This window comes from Alligator mississippiensis, chromosome 9 (genome assembly GCF_030867095.1).
Source record: "Alligator mississippiensis isolate rAllMis1 chromosome 9, rAllMis1, whole genome shotgun sequence".
NCBI lineage: Eukaryota > Metazoa > Chordata > Crocodylia > Alligatoridae > Alligator > Alligator mississippiensis.
In genome coordinates, this window is record NC_081832.1 from 50,103,892 (window position 1) to 50,119,913 (window position 16,022).

The 16,022-nt window shown below is 42.9% G+C and overlaps 2 protein-coding genes across 2 annotated transcripts in view; one reads left to right on the forward strand and one right to left on the reverse strand.

The window, feature by feature from the left end:
• The window catches only part of DOCK2 (dedicator of cytokinesis 2), a 520,353-nt gene that overhangs the window by 278,422 nt on the left and 225,909 nt on the right, over positions 1-16,022 (reverse strand). The window lies entirely within an intron of this gene.
• INSYN2B (inhibitory synaptic factor family member 2B) overlaps positions 1-16,022 on the forward strand; it is a 140,240-nt gene that overhangs the window by 91,969 nt on the left and 32,249 nt on the right. The gene's annotated exons all lie outside the window — the stretch shown is intronic.

Genomic DNA, 16,022 nt, shown 5'->3' on the forward strand with positions numbered 1-16,022 from the left:
CTCACCTCCTACTATGAACTAAACTTAGATTGGGCACACCATTTTTTTGCCAGTTTAAACCAGGGTTAAGTCAATCTAAATACTATGCCTACACATATATTTTAAGTCCAAAAACTATAAATGGAAGAGAACAAGTATATTTCTCTAGTCCACATAAAAAAAAATGCAGGTCCTGAACTGGGACAGAAGAGTGTTAACCTAATTAGTATTTTCTTAAATTAGCCTCAGCATTGGTAAGATATGTCTGTGAGCTTTTTCCCCATGATTTTGCACAGGGAAAGAATTTTGACATTTAAACCATTCACAATTTTACATGATTATGCTAGCTTACCAGTAAGCACTTTCTCTCTAGTGTGGGGAACTTTCTAACCCATATTTAAGATCCAAAATCAGAGATGAAACAATTTCCAAACTCATCTGCTGTTTATTGTATTTACTTAGTGAAATATTCTTAAACTCAAAAGTTTTTATTAATTCTGGGGTCAAATCAACTCAACATTACAGTTTCTTTAATCTTAGGCAGCATTGGGGGAAATTTCTATGCTCATCCTTCTCAGTTTCTAATTTCAGATGTAGAAGAACCCGTCATTTCAAAGCTCCAGTTGGATTCTTTATCTGCGTTAGGACCAAATGAAAAAAGGACTACATGGCCCCTTTTGATAGTTTTCTTTTAAGTTTGACTGGCAGTGATGTTAGATGTAAAGGAAGTGGTATGCTGGTAAACAGTTAGCACGCATTTAAATTTCAATTCTCAAACTGAAAGAGCCCACTCTTGGAATAGCAGTTAGTTTCTTCCTCACCACATCACCAAACCCTAACCTTTTTGAGCTCCTTGGCTCAGACAGTCCTATGTTAATTCTTAACTAGAAGAATACAAGCATACCTAATCATGTAAAGGAAAATCTGTTTTACACAGGCAGTTCACAGCCATTCATTTAATTGGGACAGGGAATAACAGCAAGTGCCTTGCTAAATATAATACACAATAGAAAATAAACTGTGTTCACATGCAAATTTTGTTTAGATTTATTTCAAGATAAACGTTAGTGGATTCTATTCTGAGTATCGCAAATTGAGGGAGAGGAATTAGGTCAAACCCTTTTTCTAAGGCCATTAAATACAGAAATAATGAGTACACTGTATTTTGTTATATGTAAATTAACTGTCCACTAGCACTTCCATTTAGTAAAATAGGATAAGATGACACAAATATGATTGACAACTGGGGATTCCTCCAGAAATATTCAAATCAGACAACTTAAAGTAACTAAAATGAATGCTGTCATCTAAGAAGATCTTTCTCCAAATTCATTTGTCCCATGGGCATTACAAAAAAAATTATGACCTTTCTCAACATAACAGCATAAGTACTGTACTATCTTGTAAATAAATTCTGCTTGTTCTTTTGAGGTGAATTCAGGCAGAAAAAAATCCATAAAAGGACTAACATCACACAGCATTCCTATCTTTGACTGGATGATATTCAAAGTACTTGTTTTCAGCTGTCTCCTCAGTGCATCAGTTTCTATAATGGCAATCCCTCCAGCCTACTCAGGTCTATAAGCTCAGATCCATGTAGTTTCTTTTAGGGTAACTTTCAGATCAGACTTTACAAACAGAGCTCTTACCTATTTGTGTACGGTCATTAAAAATCTTATAATGTAACCTAGCAGCTTGGCCAACAACTGTCTACTAGCTATCTGTGTAGCTACTTCCAGAAATAGCTGCAACTCAAGGCTCTGAGCAGTATGGCATTTGAAGAGCTATATGCATTTAAGAAATACCAGCTGAACAGGAATTCACAGAATTATTTTCCTAAATGGAAGACCGAAAATGATTGGATGGAATATATGTGGATTATTATAGAAGAGCAAATCACTTACTGTTTGGATTTAGTATGCGTTAAGTGACTGAGGGAAAGAAAGAAGGCAAAAGTTAACACACACACACCCACCCCTGCATGAACAAAAAATGAATTTTAATGAACAGTAATTAACTTGATGTCACTTCATTTTCTATTATTTTCAAACTGAAAATAAATTTATGTTGGAGATCAGGAAAAACCTTCTCATATGAGGGTGACCAAGTAGTGGCACAGGCTACAGAAAGAAGCTCCATGCCTGGAAATTTTCAAGAATGTGTTGAACAGATATTTGATGAAAATGGTTTAGTCAGAGACCATTCAGCCTTGAACAGGGGGGCTATACTAGATGACCTGATGAAGGCCCTTCCAGCCCTACTTTTCTGTGAAAAAGTAAAAAGATTCAAACTCTTCCATTAATATAATGAGAGAAACAAAATTTTACATTTGGTCATTAATATGCATAGAATGTATTGGGAACAGAAAATACTAATATGAAGTGATGCAAAGACAAAAGCATATGGGCGCATCCACACATTCAGGCACCTGCATTTGCAGCAGCTCAAATTGCTGTGGCACATATTTGTGCCAAAGATTTGTGCCTCAGCACATGTGCCTGAACATGCACTCTGGTGTGGGACAAGTTGTGTCACTGAGGCAAACTGATCCTGCCCAGCTCCTCCCGGATCTTTGATCAGGGGGAGCTAGAGGCTGGGGCCAGCACCTGTGCACCAGCAGTATAAGAAGCTGCCCTGGCTAGCAGCTCAGGGAGTTTCTGAGGCCCAGCCAATTGGTATCTGGGGACACTAGCCCCTTGTGCCAGCTGGACTGCTGCAGCAGCCTTAACCTAGAGTGGCCCCTGCACCCTTTACCCACTGCAGCAGTCTGGCAGTGAGGGCTACTGCTTGGTTGTGACCTGCTGCCACCTGCAACAGTATCCACCCCCTTGGACCTGTGGCCCCATTGCTGTGCGCTTGCCTGGGCTGTGGTATGGGCACTGTAGCAGAGCCACCTGCACCTCTGGGATAGCTGCCAGTGGGCCGTGGCTGTACAGTTGGCCTTTGAGTGGCACTGCTGTCATGTCTTCTGGTGCCCCTACTCTGCCATCTGGGCAGCTATTGCCCAGATGTGCTCCTTGCAGTGGCCCACTTTGAACCATTGAAACATGTCCCCCTTGCCCCAAATGGCCAGGAGTTCAGCTACCTCATCTGCCCTCCAACTGGGTCCTTGGTGCTGGCTCTGGGCCGTCACCTCTGCCTGGGTCTTGGCACTTACCTCACCACCAGAGATCCTGGTGTTCCCTGTTTAAAAATTGCAAATTCTTTGATAAGAAACCCAAATTCTCTCATGAAAATACCCCAAATACATGTTCTACCATGATTAAAATGAAATACCACTATATAGAGAGAGACCAGTTGGGCAATGTTTTATTGATATATTTACCATTTTAAAGCAATCTGGAAGCCTACCAGTGCCTCTATCATCATAATAAAATGAATTCTAAATATCTATACACTTTGGCGTTTGCTTTTTTGGGGTTTTTTTATCATAAAAAAAATCAGATCTGCCCCTGCCCACTTCACTCATCAGGAAATTGGACGCTGAGCAGCACTGATATGCTGGTTCCCTCCCCCTGCCCTTGCCCCTCACTGATGAACCACAGCCCCTGCCTGCCCCCATTTGCTCCCCACCCCTGCCTGCAGCTATATCCCTGCACCAGGATACGAGTCCAGCTACAGCTGTATCACCTACTGCTGTGTGGCTCTGAGCAGTGCCAGCCCTTGCTGTTCTACTCCCTGCACCAGTGCCCAGGCCCCAGGATCTCCATGCCATTCCTGGGCAGCCCTTGACAGTATCAGGGACTGGGCTTCCCTCCCCTGCACAGGCTGCTTTAGGGTGAAGGGAGCTCTAAGCCTGGCTTTGGGGGCCTCTCCTACCTGGAGCACTCCCTCACCCTGACTCCTGACCCCCATCTCTCCCTCACACACACACACACACCCCTGCTGCCACAGCTCCTGCCAGCAGGTCCTGTCCCATCCCATCCTGTTTGGTGGCTGGGCATGCAAGGTGTAATTTGTGGGGAAGATGTGGGGGGTATGGGGCTTGTGGATGTGGGGCTTGTGGCTGGGTATGTGGGTGGGGAGTTTATGGAGGTGGTTTCGGGGTGTGGGGTTTGGGTGTATTGTGGAGGGATTGGGGGGGACTGCTCAAAAGGTGTGGGTGCCCTGCCTGCCCCCCTGCATGGTGCACAGCCCCCCACACTCAGCCGACAGCCCTGCCCAGCTTGTCCCACAGCCCTTCCACAGCAGCAGCATCCACCACTACCATCAGGGCATTCAGGGCCTGCTACTGACTGACAGAGCATCCTAGCAGCATGGCACAGCCCTGGCTGTCTGGTGCCAGATTGGTACTGCATGCAGGGGCTGTGAACCCTTGGGCCTGGCTAGTTCCTGCCCTCGTGTGGCCTCAGGGTAAAATCAACCTTAAACTCTTTAGTGTTCCTCCCAAGTGAATTAGTGGCAGATAAAAGATTCCTGAGTAACAACCCAAACGACAGACACTTTTCTTGGTTTTTCTGCCACAATCCCTCGACCCTGTCCTGAAAAAAATGGGTGAGAAGACACTTCAGGTATCTTCAACAGAGAACCATTCTGGAAAGGACAGTATTTCAGGGCAGCCAACGGAGAATCATTTCTGGAAAGGACAGTTTTATGGTTGAAGAAAATGAAGGCCATTCAGGAAACATACTATATTCACACCATCAGACTAAGGGCCTTGTTCATATTACACTGAACACTGCACAAATGTTGACGGTGTTAATGTTAGCTCAAGTTTGGAGCAGTCACACATTCAAGGCCACCAAGGGCTTAGAGAACTGAAAGGTAAGAATCCCACCTCCTCCAATTTGGGGCTTCCACTCCTTCCCCCATGCCCCTTCCCCATCTAGTTGTGGCTGCCTGTGCTGTCTATCCCAAGGGAGCAGACAGGGAAGGGTTAATCTGCCTGTCCAGCCCTCACTATGGACCACTGCTCTTCTCCCGGCTTAGCCCATGCAGAGAGCAAGTGGCAGTGAGGATGGCTAGGCAGGTAGGTTAACCCTTTCTTGGCTGCTCCCCTAAGGCAGACAACAGGAAGCCACAAGTAGATGAGGGAGGAGGGAAGAGAGGCAGTGAGCAGGGATCTGGGGTACTAGAGAGGGTGGGAGGGACATTATGGCTCCAAAGCAGGGCAGTGCGCTGGGGGGGGAAGGGGGGGCAGATAGGGTGTTTACACTAACATGTAGCCTAGAGTTGCTACACCTTAGTGCTCCATGAGCATGGATCAGATATAGAATCATAGAAAATTAGGGTTGGAAGGGACTTCCATCTACTCCAACCCCTCCTCAAAGTAGGATCATCCCCAGCTAGATCATTCCAGCCAGGGCTTTGTCAAGCTGAGCCTTAAAAACCTCCAAGAATGGAGATTCCAATGCCTGTCCAGGTAACCTGCTCCAGTGCCTCACAACCTTCCTAGTGTGTATGTTTTTCCTAATATCCAACTTAAACCTCCCTTGCTGCAACTTGAGAACATTGCTCCTAGTTCTGTTATCTGTCACCACTAAGAACAGTATAGCTCCATTGTCTTTGGAACCACCCTTCAGTGCTGTTAGTTATCAAATCCCCTCTCAGTCATCTCTTCTGTGGACTAAATTCCCTCAGCCCTTCTCTGCCCAGTTCTCTCAGCCCTTCTCATAAGTCATGTAATTCAGACTGCTTCCAGACTACTGTACCATGCAGAGCAGTTTTGGGAGAAGGTGAACACTTCTCAGTGGTGAAAGAACAGGTTAGGGACTCAGCTGCCTAACCATTTTTGTTGCCCTCTGCTGGACTCTCTCCAATTTGTCCACATCTTTATGTATAGCAGGGTCCAAAACTGGACTCAGTACTCCAGACATGGCCTCACCAGTGCAGAATAGAAGGGAACAATTATTTTCCTCTATCTGCGGGCAACACTCCTACTAATGCAGCCCAGCATGCTGTTAGCCTTTCTTCACAACAAGGACGCACTGCTGACTCCTTTTCCAATTATTGTCCACTGGAACCCGCAGGTCCTTTTTCTGCAGAGCTGCTGCTTAACCAGTGGTGGTGCATAGAGTTCTTACACTTGTCATTGTTGAACCTCATGAGATTTCTTTTGGCCTAATTCTCCAACTTGTCTGAATCCTAGTCTTACCCTCCAGAATATCTACTACACCCCATAGCTTGGTGTCATCAACAAATTTACTTAGGGTGCAATCCATCCCATCTTCGAGATCGTTAATGAAAATACTGAACAAAACCAGTCCCAGGACTGACTCTTCAGGCACTCCACTTGATACCCCCTGCCAACTACACACTAAACCTTTGACTACTACCCTCTGAGCCCAATGATCCATCCAGCTTTCTGTCCACCTTACAGTCCATTCATCCAACCCAGACTTCCTCAGTTTGTTTGCAAGAATTCTGTGGGAGATGGTATCAAAAGCCTTGCTAAAGTCAAAATATCTCATGTCTACTGCTTTCCCTGCATCCACAGAGCCAGTCATGTCATCACAGAAGGCAATCAGGTTAGTCAGGCATGACTTGTCCTTGGTGAATCCATGCTGACTGTTCTGAATCACCTCCTCCAAATGCTTAGAAACAGATTGTTTGAGGACCTGCACCATGATATTTCCAGGAACTAAGGTGAGGCCTATAGTTCCCTGGATCCTTCTTCTTCCCTTTCTTAAAGATGAGCACTATATTCACCCTTTTCTAATAGTCTAGGACCTCTCCCAACTGCCAGCAGTTTAAGATAATGGCCAGCAGCTCTGCAATTGCATCAACCAATTCCCTCACCACCTTCAGATGCATTGCATCTGGCCCCATGAACTTGCACACGTCCATCTTTACTAAATAGTCCCTAACCTGTTCTGTCACCACTGAGGACTGCTCACCTTCTCCCAAAACTGTGCTGCCAGGTGCAGACCTTGCCTGTGAAGACCAAGGTAAAGAAGGCATTGAGTACTTCAGCTTTTTCCTCATCATCCCCCATTCAGTAAGGGACCCACACTTTCCCTGATCTTCCTCTTGTTGCTAACATACTTATAGAAACCCTTCTTCTTACCCTTCACATCCCTTGATAACTGCAACTCCAATTGTGCTTTGGCCTTCCTGATTTCAGCCCTTCAAGCCCAAGAATATTCTCATACTCCTCCCTAGTCATCTGTCCAAGCTTACACTTTTTGTAAGCTTCCTTTTTGTATTTAAGCTCACTGAACAGTTCTCTGCTAAGCCAAGCTGGTTGCCTACCATATTTTTTATTCTTCCTGCACATCGGGATCATCTCTTCCTGTGCCCTAAGGTTTCATTAAAATATAACCGCCTCTCCTGGATTCCTTTCCCCCTTCAAATTGGCTTCCCTGGGGACCCTGCCCGTCAGTTCTCTGAGTAGGTCAAGGTCTCCTTTTCTGAAGTCCAGGGTCCATACTCTGTGGTTCTCCTTTCTTCCTTTTGTCAAAGTCCTTAGCTCAATCATTTCATAATCATCTCGTGCCAGATAATCCTACCCTGGAGTAGCATAAGTCTGAGATGCATAACAACTGCTTAAAACCAGTTTTGGGTGTTATTGTATGGAAAATCCAGGGGTTAAAAGCTCCAGAAGGCACCCAGAATTACCATGTAACAGAGCCCTTAGTTAAATGAATTAATCTAAGCAAGATTTTTGAGGATACCTATTTGGAATGGTCTAGACACCTCATTTTCCAATGAAGCTTCTCCAAAAATCCTCTCTGTACATCATTTTCCTCATTTGTGAAAAGGGGAGAATTGCCTACTGCAGGTAGTTTATGTTTATTTTATTGATCTTTTATATGTACTTCAGTACCATTTTTAATATTACACTTTTTTAACCAAGGTTAAAAAACTGCTGAGGCTTCAGAGGCTACCAGGCAGCTTTCTCAGGGAAATAACTTGAATTGTAGATATGAAATGCAAATGGATCTGTAAACTATTTTCCAAGTCAAAGTACTGTTTTTAGCAAAGAATTTATAAGAAATATTGCTCAAATGGATTTTCTATAGAAATAATTCACTGAAAGAATACTACTCTATTGACCCTTTTGAAATTAGAAGAGATACCATATCAGGGAAGGGACTATGGTTTACTATAATAAAAATGAAGTGAAATTCCAAATGAAAAAGCAGGCTCAGATTAGCATCTGTAGATGGTATTTTCTACAATCTACATAAACACACACACACATAAATACTACATATATACTATCAAGTTGGCCTTGTGAATATCAGAAATAAAAGCACAAATCTTCATAAGCCAAATGAAACCTTGCATACACAGAATGTAGCGGGGGAAAATGTTTGCATAAAAAATTGTGCAAAATGCTAGGATGTCTTTTAAGTCCACCTATAAAAAGAGCAGCATGTCCTTTCTCATTAATTTAGGGCATATGGAGACATTTGCAGAAGCTGATCTATGATCATGCAGCTTACTTTAAGCTGAGTGGTTGTACTGGGTTTGCACCGGTGCATATGTTCACCAGTGCCTAGAGCCTTGCCAGGAGCGTGATCTAAATCAGGGTGGAGGGAAGGGCAGGAAAGATGAGTGGGTGAAGAGACTCCATGGGGGGGGGGGGGGGGGGCATTGTCCATCTGCACAGCGGGTGGGGGAGAAGCAGGAATAGTCAGAGGGCTACCAAATACCCTGGTTAGGGTGGCAGGGGAGGGGGAGGAGGGACGAAAAGCATAGCCCTTGGGCTTGGGTGAGGAACTGGTCCTCCCCAGCCCTGGTGCTGCACTCCAAATGTTTACACACATTTGCTTAAATTAGTCATGGGTTAGCCTGATCTACATCTCCTTAAGTGATCTATGTTAAATTGGGCCGGCCATTTTTTGTCCGATCTAAACTCCCCAAGCATATGTACAGTTTCGCACTTAGATTGACCTAACCTTAGTTAGGTCACTCTCAGCGTAATGTCTGCTTGTACACTTCAAGGTTGGGTGTGAGAAATATACTACACTTTGCAAAACTATTATCAGTACAAATGCATATTTTTCTAATATTCATTTTTTAATTATATACTAATTGCTCGATTGTCTCCTGGGATTAGAAGGTAACCAACACTAATACAACTGGAAATTGTGTCTGTGCGTTAAAAATGACTGGAGAATAAAAATCACACAATGTTATGTCTATCTGTATATAATACCACAGAAATCTTGGAAGTTATAACTGTAATGAAGAGTAGCATACAGCTCTTTATCAGTTAATATGAACTAAGGTTAATGCCCATTTCTGGAGAAGTAGTGTAGCAACCATATTAGCCAGCAACCAAGAAATATATCAATAATTTTGATGTTTAATGCAATGAAATAAAAGAAAAAAAAAGGAAACATGTTCCACTATATTTTAATAAACCATTACTTATTTGCCCTCAGGCAGCAACTCATAATAGGCTAAACTGGCACTAAGTTGGTAGCAACTATGGTTTAATAGTATTTAGTAGATAAAATGTGGTTACAAAATAGAAATTACAGATTTACTATAGGTGACTTAAAGGAAGACTAAATGCCATAACAGTACAGTCCTCCATGGGGGAAGAACAAGAATCCTAGGAAAATAGGTTAATTTACCCATGCAGTTTCTCTGTTAATGATGGCAAGCTTCTAAACCAGCTGCACCTATATGTAGGCCTTGTTGTTGCTTTTAAGTTCTCTTTTTCCCTATTCCTACTGTGATAAACAATACTTTCACTGGAGAACACTGTATACATGACTGATTATTACACACACACACACACACACACACACTAACTATAGGGACTGAATTCAGTCAGACTGCTGAAAAATCCCAGTCTGTACATAAGGAGATGAAGCCAGGAACTTGTTCTCAGAGCAAGAATTGTATAATTAAACTCGGAGAGAAGTAAGAGAGTATTACCTGTGGGTATGTGTGTGGCCTCAGATAAACCAGACATAACATGTGGCTATAGCTACTTAAAATCTAGGACTGACTTTAAATTTAAGTACTTTAAAATTTAAGATGATGTGCTGAACAGCATAACCTCCAATTCATGTGACTATACAGCGCACAAAGTTAAACGGTGAAAATATCGAAAGCAATCCCATTCCTGAACTCCTAGATGCATCAGACATACAGTAAAGTTTTTGCTGAAGGCAGAATCAAGCATAAGATAAATTTCAACAATCAATAAATAGGGAATATTTGTAGTTAGCCTGGGAGTGTTTAACCTGAACTGACATTCTCCAGTACCAAGATGATATAAAACATAAGGTTAGAAACAAAAAGGAAGGAAAGAAAAATATGTTGATAAAATACAGCAATATAAATTAGTTTTTATACTCAATAAATCAATGAGAAAGAGAGCATGAAATAAACATCTGTCATTAATATAGAGATCAACAATAACCATTAGCCATCAAACAGGACATTTGCTTCAATGACTACCATTTGAATCCTCTGGAACAGAGCCACTGTGCTCATTAAGCAGTAATGACTGAGGCACACAGCATTTCCTGAGGATTAATGAATGGATGTCCAGGGGAAAATAGAGTGGAGGAGAGTAGATAGCCTGAGGCAAGAGAGAAGGTCATTAACCCCTGGCAGTCATCAATCCCCATTAAATGCACTGTTCCAAAGTCATTATTGTTATTAAACGACGAATGTTAAGAACGGGCCACATGAATATTGCAGTGATCAGGCTTAGGTTGGAACATGCAACTCATTTCTATAGAACTGCCCATCAGAATGCTTCATATCTAGTCAAGACATGCTGAAGATTATACTTTAAATGCTGCATCATGTTATTCATAACTAGTAAGAATAAGAACCATTAAACATCTTGTGCACCTCATCTGCACACACATTTTTTGAGGACCCCAGAATTTGTGAAAAGAACACCTGGCTCCAGTCATGACTGGGGAGTTAATTAGCCCATGGATGCTTTGTGGGGGAGTATCTGGAGTACACATGCATACTAAGCAGTGCTGAGCTGTGGAGTCACCATGGCCTGAAATACTGTTGACACTGCTGGAGCCCAGGCCAATGAACTATATGGTAAATCATGAGCCTTTTGGCTTTGCACTAATGTCATGTATAGTTGTAGGTACAAAAGTGAAGCTTAAAAGGGTGTTTATGGAGTACCTGTGCTAAAACTTGCAGAAGTTTCAAAAGAGGTAAGCTGCATCAGTTTTGGATGAATTAAGCCTATGGGTACCTGTAGTAATATTGCTATATGCAAGTTACTACAGGTATTTTTATTTTTAGGTCAGTGTTTTCAAATTTGCTTCTCACTTTCATGTGCTCAGGGAGAGCAGGGTCTGATAGTAAGGAGAGGGGGAAGGGGCTGCCAAGGGAAAAAGCTGGGGTGAAGCCAAGAGCGAAGGCAATACCTGACCTCCCAGATTTATTTTCCCTGTTGTAGCAATGGGAGGGGAACACATTCAAGGCAAACCTCCAATAATTAGATTCTATACCTGGAAAATTATAGTAAGTTTATAGATTTTCCATATATAGAATATAAATATTGGAGTGTTTCATAGATTCATAGATTATAAGGCCAGAAGGGACATTGGAAGATCATCAGGTCCAGCCCCTTGCACCAAGCAGGAAAGATAACTGGAGGTCAGGTGACCCCAGCAAGGTGACTGTCTAATCTCCTCTTGAAGATTTCCAAGGAAAGTGATTTCACCACCACTGGAGGTAGCTTATTCCAGTCTGGACACCCTAACTGTGAAGAATTTTTTCCTAATTTGAGTCTGAATTGGTCTTCTAGGAGTTTGTGGACATTAGTCCTGGTTTTCCCCTCGGGTGCCCTGGTGAACAGTTTCTCACGAAGCCCTTGATGTATTTCCCTAGTGTAGCAATAAGCTGCTACCAGGTCCTCTCTCAGCCTTCTTATCTTCAGGCTGAAGAGTCCCAGATCGCTCAGACTTTCCTCATATGGCTTTCTGTGTAAGACTCTGATCATATGGGTTGCTCTTCTTTGGACTTTCTCAAGCTTGTCCACATCCTTGATAAAGTGTGGTGCCCAGAACTGGATGTGGTACTCCAGCTGCGGTCTCACCAGTGTTGAGTAGAGCGGAAGAATCACCTCCTTGGTTTTGCTGGAGATGCATCAATTGATGCATACCAGAGTATCATTTGCCCTGCTGGCTACAGCATTGCACTGCCAGCTCATATTCATACTGTGGTCTTTATTACCCCCAGGTACCTTTCATTCATGGAGCTAATCAGTTTGGTGCTGCCGAGCCTGTAGGTGTGTTGGAGGTTGCTCATCCTGAAGTGGAGCACTTTACATTTCTCAATGTTGAACTTCATCAGATTACGATCCACCCAATTTGCTACCCTGCCTAGGTCTGCCTGTACCTGTAGCCTATCTTCAAGCGTAACCACGCTTTCCCAAACTTGGTGTCACCTGTGAACTTGGCCAGTGAGCTCTTCACCCCCACATCCAAATCATTAATAAAGGTGTGGAAAAGTATTGCACCCAAGTACCAACCCCTGCGGGACACCACTGCCCACATCTTGTGTTGTCTTATAGCCAGGGTTTTCTTCCATTTGACACAGTTTACACCCTGTTGCACTCATTCAGCAGTTCTCATGCACTTACACTCAGCAAGTAGACCTCCAGTCTAAATAAGCACTGCATTTAAATTCACACTCTGAAGAACAGAAGAACAGTTTTTACTATAAGTAAAAACATCTGTCTTGAAGGTCAAATGGTGGGGAAGATTCTCATGTTAAGAGATGGCATGTAGTCTGACTAGGTCAAAGGCACACGTTCAATGAAATTTACCACACTGGCATCTACAAAACATATGTGGCAATTCACACAGATATCCAGAAGCTGTTTTCTTTACACATTATGTTTTACCATAAAGGCCATTAAATAAAAATGTATCAAAAGAAGCAAGTATGAGATAAAATCCTACCAGAAACGAGATGACTTCAGTAAGGTTGCATACTACATCATATGCGACTATCCGTCATATGGGATCACAAGATCCCTCAGTAACATATGTTTATACTCTATAGCTCTATATTGTTTTACAAATTGTGTAGACCCATAGCCTAAAAAAAATAATGATTATTTGTAAAATAGTAACTGCAATCAGTTGATATTAAGCACCCACATCTTTCTCATATACTTTATGCTACATTATATAAATATATAAATGTTAACCTCATACTTCTATGCAGGTATTTTTATTTTCATTTTACAGATGTCCAAACCAAAATACAGAACAATTAAAGGCAAAACCTGCATTGGCTTCTTATTTTCAAGCACATTCTGAATATGTATACCTCCAACAAAGAATTATTACCATGAATGAAATGTTGAAGTACAATAGTATGCTTTTTTTAGCACTGCCAGTTTTGAAAGCAATAGCTGTGTCCACAAAAGTACAACTGGGCACTAGCCTTCTTAAAAGTTTCCTTTAAATGAGTTTCTCAGAATATGTTATCACATCTTCTACTAACATTTTAACAGGATATGGAATCATAGGTCGAGGTCAATGCTCATATTTGATTAATATTCATAGCTCATATTGAATACTCATTTGCAGAGAGGTATAGGAACAATTTGAACAGCAACTGGTTGATATTTATCTTCTCATTTGCAGAGAAGAAGAAATAAATTAGCATCTAAAAGAAGAATATAATAAAGCTCTCATGTCAATTGAGCTCTCATGCCTTTGACACTGTTTCTCACCCCATGCTCAAAAAAAAGGCGACTGTAGCATTGATGCCTACACAGTCAGATGGGTAGCAAATTGGCTCGACGGTCGCACAAAGAGTGGTGGTGGATGGGTTGTTTTTGATCTGGAGGGATGCTGGCAGTGGAGTTCCCCAGGGCTCGGTCCTTGGGCCTGTGCTATTCAACATCTTAATCAGTGACTTGGAGGTGGGCATGGAAAGCACGCTATCCAAATTCATTGATGACACAAAGATGTGGAGAGAAGTGGGCACACTGGAGGGGAGGGACAGTATCTAGCTAGATCTAGACAGGTTACAGAGGTGGGCAGGTGAGAATAGAATGGAATTCAACACAGACAAGTGCGAGGTGCTGCATCTAGGGAGAAGGAACCTGCAGCATACGTATAGGCTAGGGAACTCCCTTCTCAACAATACAGTAGCTGAAAGGGACCTTGGAGTCATTGTTGACTCCAAGATGGACATGAGCTGCCAATGCAAGGAAGCAGTCAGCAAGGCTAACCGCACCTTGTCATGCATCTACAGATGCATCACAAGCAGGTGCAGAGAGGTGATCCTTCCCCTCTATGCAATGCTGGTCAGGCCACAATTGGAGTACTGCATCCAGGTGAGGGCACTGCACTTCAAGAGGGATGTGGCTAACCGTGAGAGGGTCCAGAGGAGGGCTACTTGCATGGTCAGGAGGCAGCAGGCCATGCCCTATGAAAATTGACTAAAGGGCCTGAATCTATTCAGCCTCCACAAGAGAAGACTGAGAAGGGATCTGGTGGCTATCTATAAACTCACCAGGGGGGACCAGCAGAAAACAGGTGAGGCTCTATTCCCCCAGGCACCACCTGGGATAACAAGGAATAATAGCCACAAATTGATTGAGAGTAGGTTCAGGCTTGATATCAGGAGGCATTACTTTATGGTTAAGGCTGCCAGGCTCTGGAATGGGCCCCAAGAGAGGTGGTGCTCTCCCCTACCTTGGGGGTTTTCAAGAAGAGGTTGGATAGATATTTGGCTGGGGTATTATGATCCCAGCACTTGTTCCTGCCCAGGGCAGGGGGTTGGACTTGATGATCTGCTCAGGTCCCTTCCGACCCTAGAAACTATGAAACAATCTTCTTGACATCTGAAATTTGCTGACTATGTAGGTGGACAGATACAAAATGAACTGGATGCCAAGATTAAGCACAATACCACTGTCATGAACCCAGTACCCTGCACATGTAATTTCATCTCTGACAGCTTGCATGCCAACATATTTTTAACTGGTCATTGAGAAAAAAAAATCTTATTAGAAAAGGACCATAAAATACGTATTATGTAGTAAATGATAAGAAAATGGTAGTTTTGTGCCAAGCTTACAATGTTGGGCTGGAGGAGTAGGAGAATAGGGAGAACGTTGTTCATGGTTAATTTTTATTATAAAATTGACTACACCTGTCAAAGATGGTTATGCCAACCTTGGAATGTTTTTGATTATTTAACAGAGGTGAGCAATTATGTCAGCTGGTGGGTCACTTAATGATTTTTGGTGTGCTGTCAAGGCCCACACACAAAATCTTTTAGATAATATCATTTTCACAAATTATAGACAAAAAAGTCATATACTAACAATCAAAACACTTGTTATAAGACATTTAAATTTATTTCCAAAAATAATTTTGGTCCCAAATTTTTGAATAATGTATATAGAAGTGATTACATAATAACTCCAAATAAAGACTTACTCTTGTAAATTGTGTGTGGGGGTGTGCATGTGTGTGGGGAGGGCTGACCTTCCACTAGGTCCCAGGAGCTGGCCAAGGGTGGAGGGGGAGGAAGGGGGAGGGTCAGAGTGTGAGCAGCCCACCGCTCACATCCAGCCTACAGCTGCGCCAGTGGTGCGCCACATAGGGCTGGGCACTCCCACACTCCTGCCTGCACCTGCCAGCCCTGGCCCCAGCCAGCGTGCTTCCTGGCAGCGTTCCCTCTAAGCTGCGCAGCTGCACAGGCGTGCTCATGCCGCAGTATCAGGAGTGCCTGCACAGCCACGCACGCTGCGCAGCTTAGAGGGAACACTGCTTCCTGGTGGATCCAATCAACTGGCAGGTGCCTGTTCATGGGCCAAATCCAATCAGCTGGCAGGCTAGATTTGGTCGGTGGGCCATATTTTGCCCGCCCCTGTCCTAGAAAGACAGAATAGACTGCTATTTCTGTTTTTAACATATATACTGTTTTTTGCTGATTACTATTCTGTTGTCCTGATGGTTTTTTCAGAGAAGTCAGTTTCACTGTCTAACCAAAATGTTTTTAAGGGGTTTTTTTAATATTTGGAATATGAGCGATAAACCAGCTTTATACAGAAAGAAGCTTTAGGCAAACTACTTGCAAGGAGCACGTTATAAGCATTCATGAAGACCTAAGATTTTACAGCATGCCAG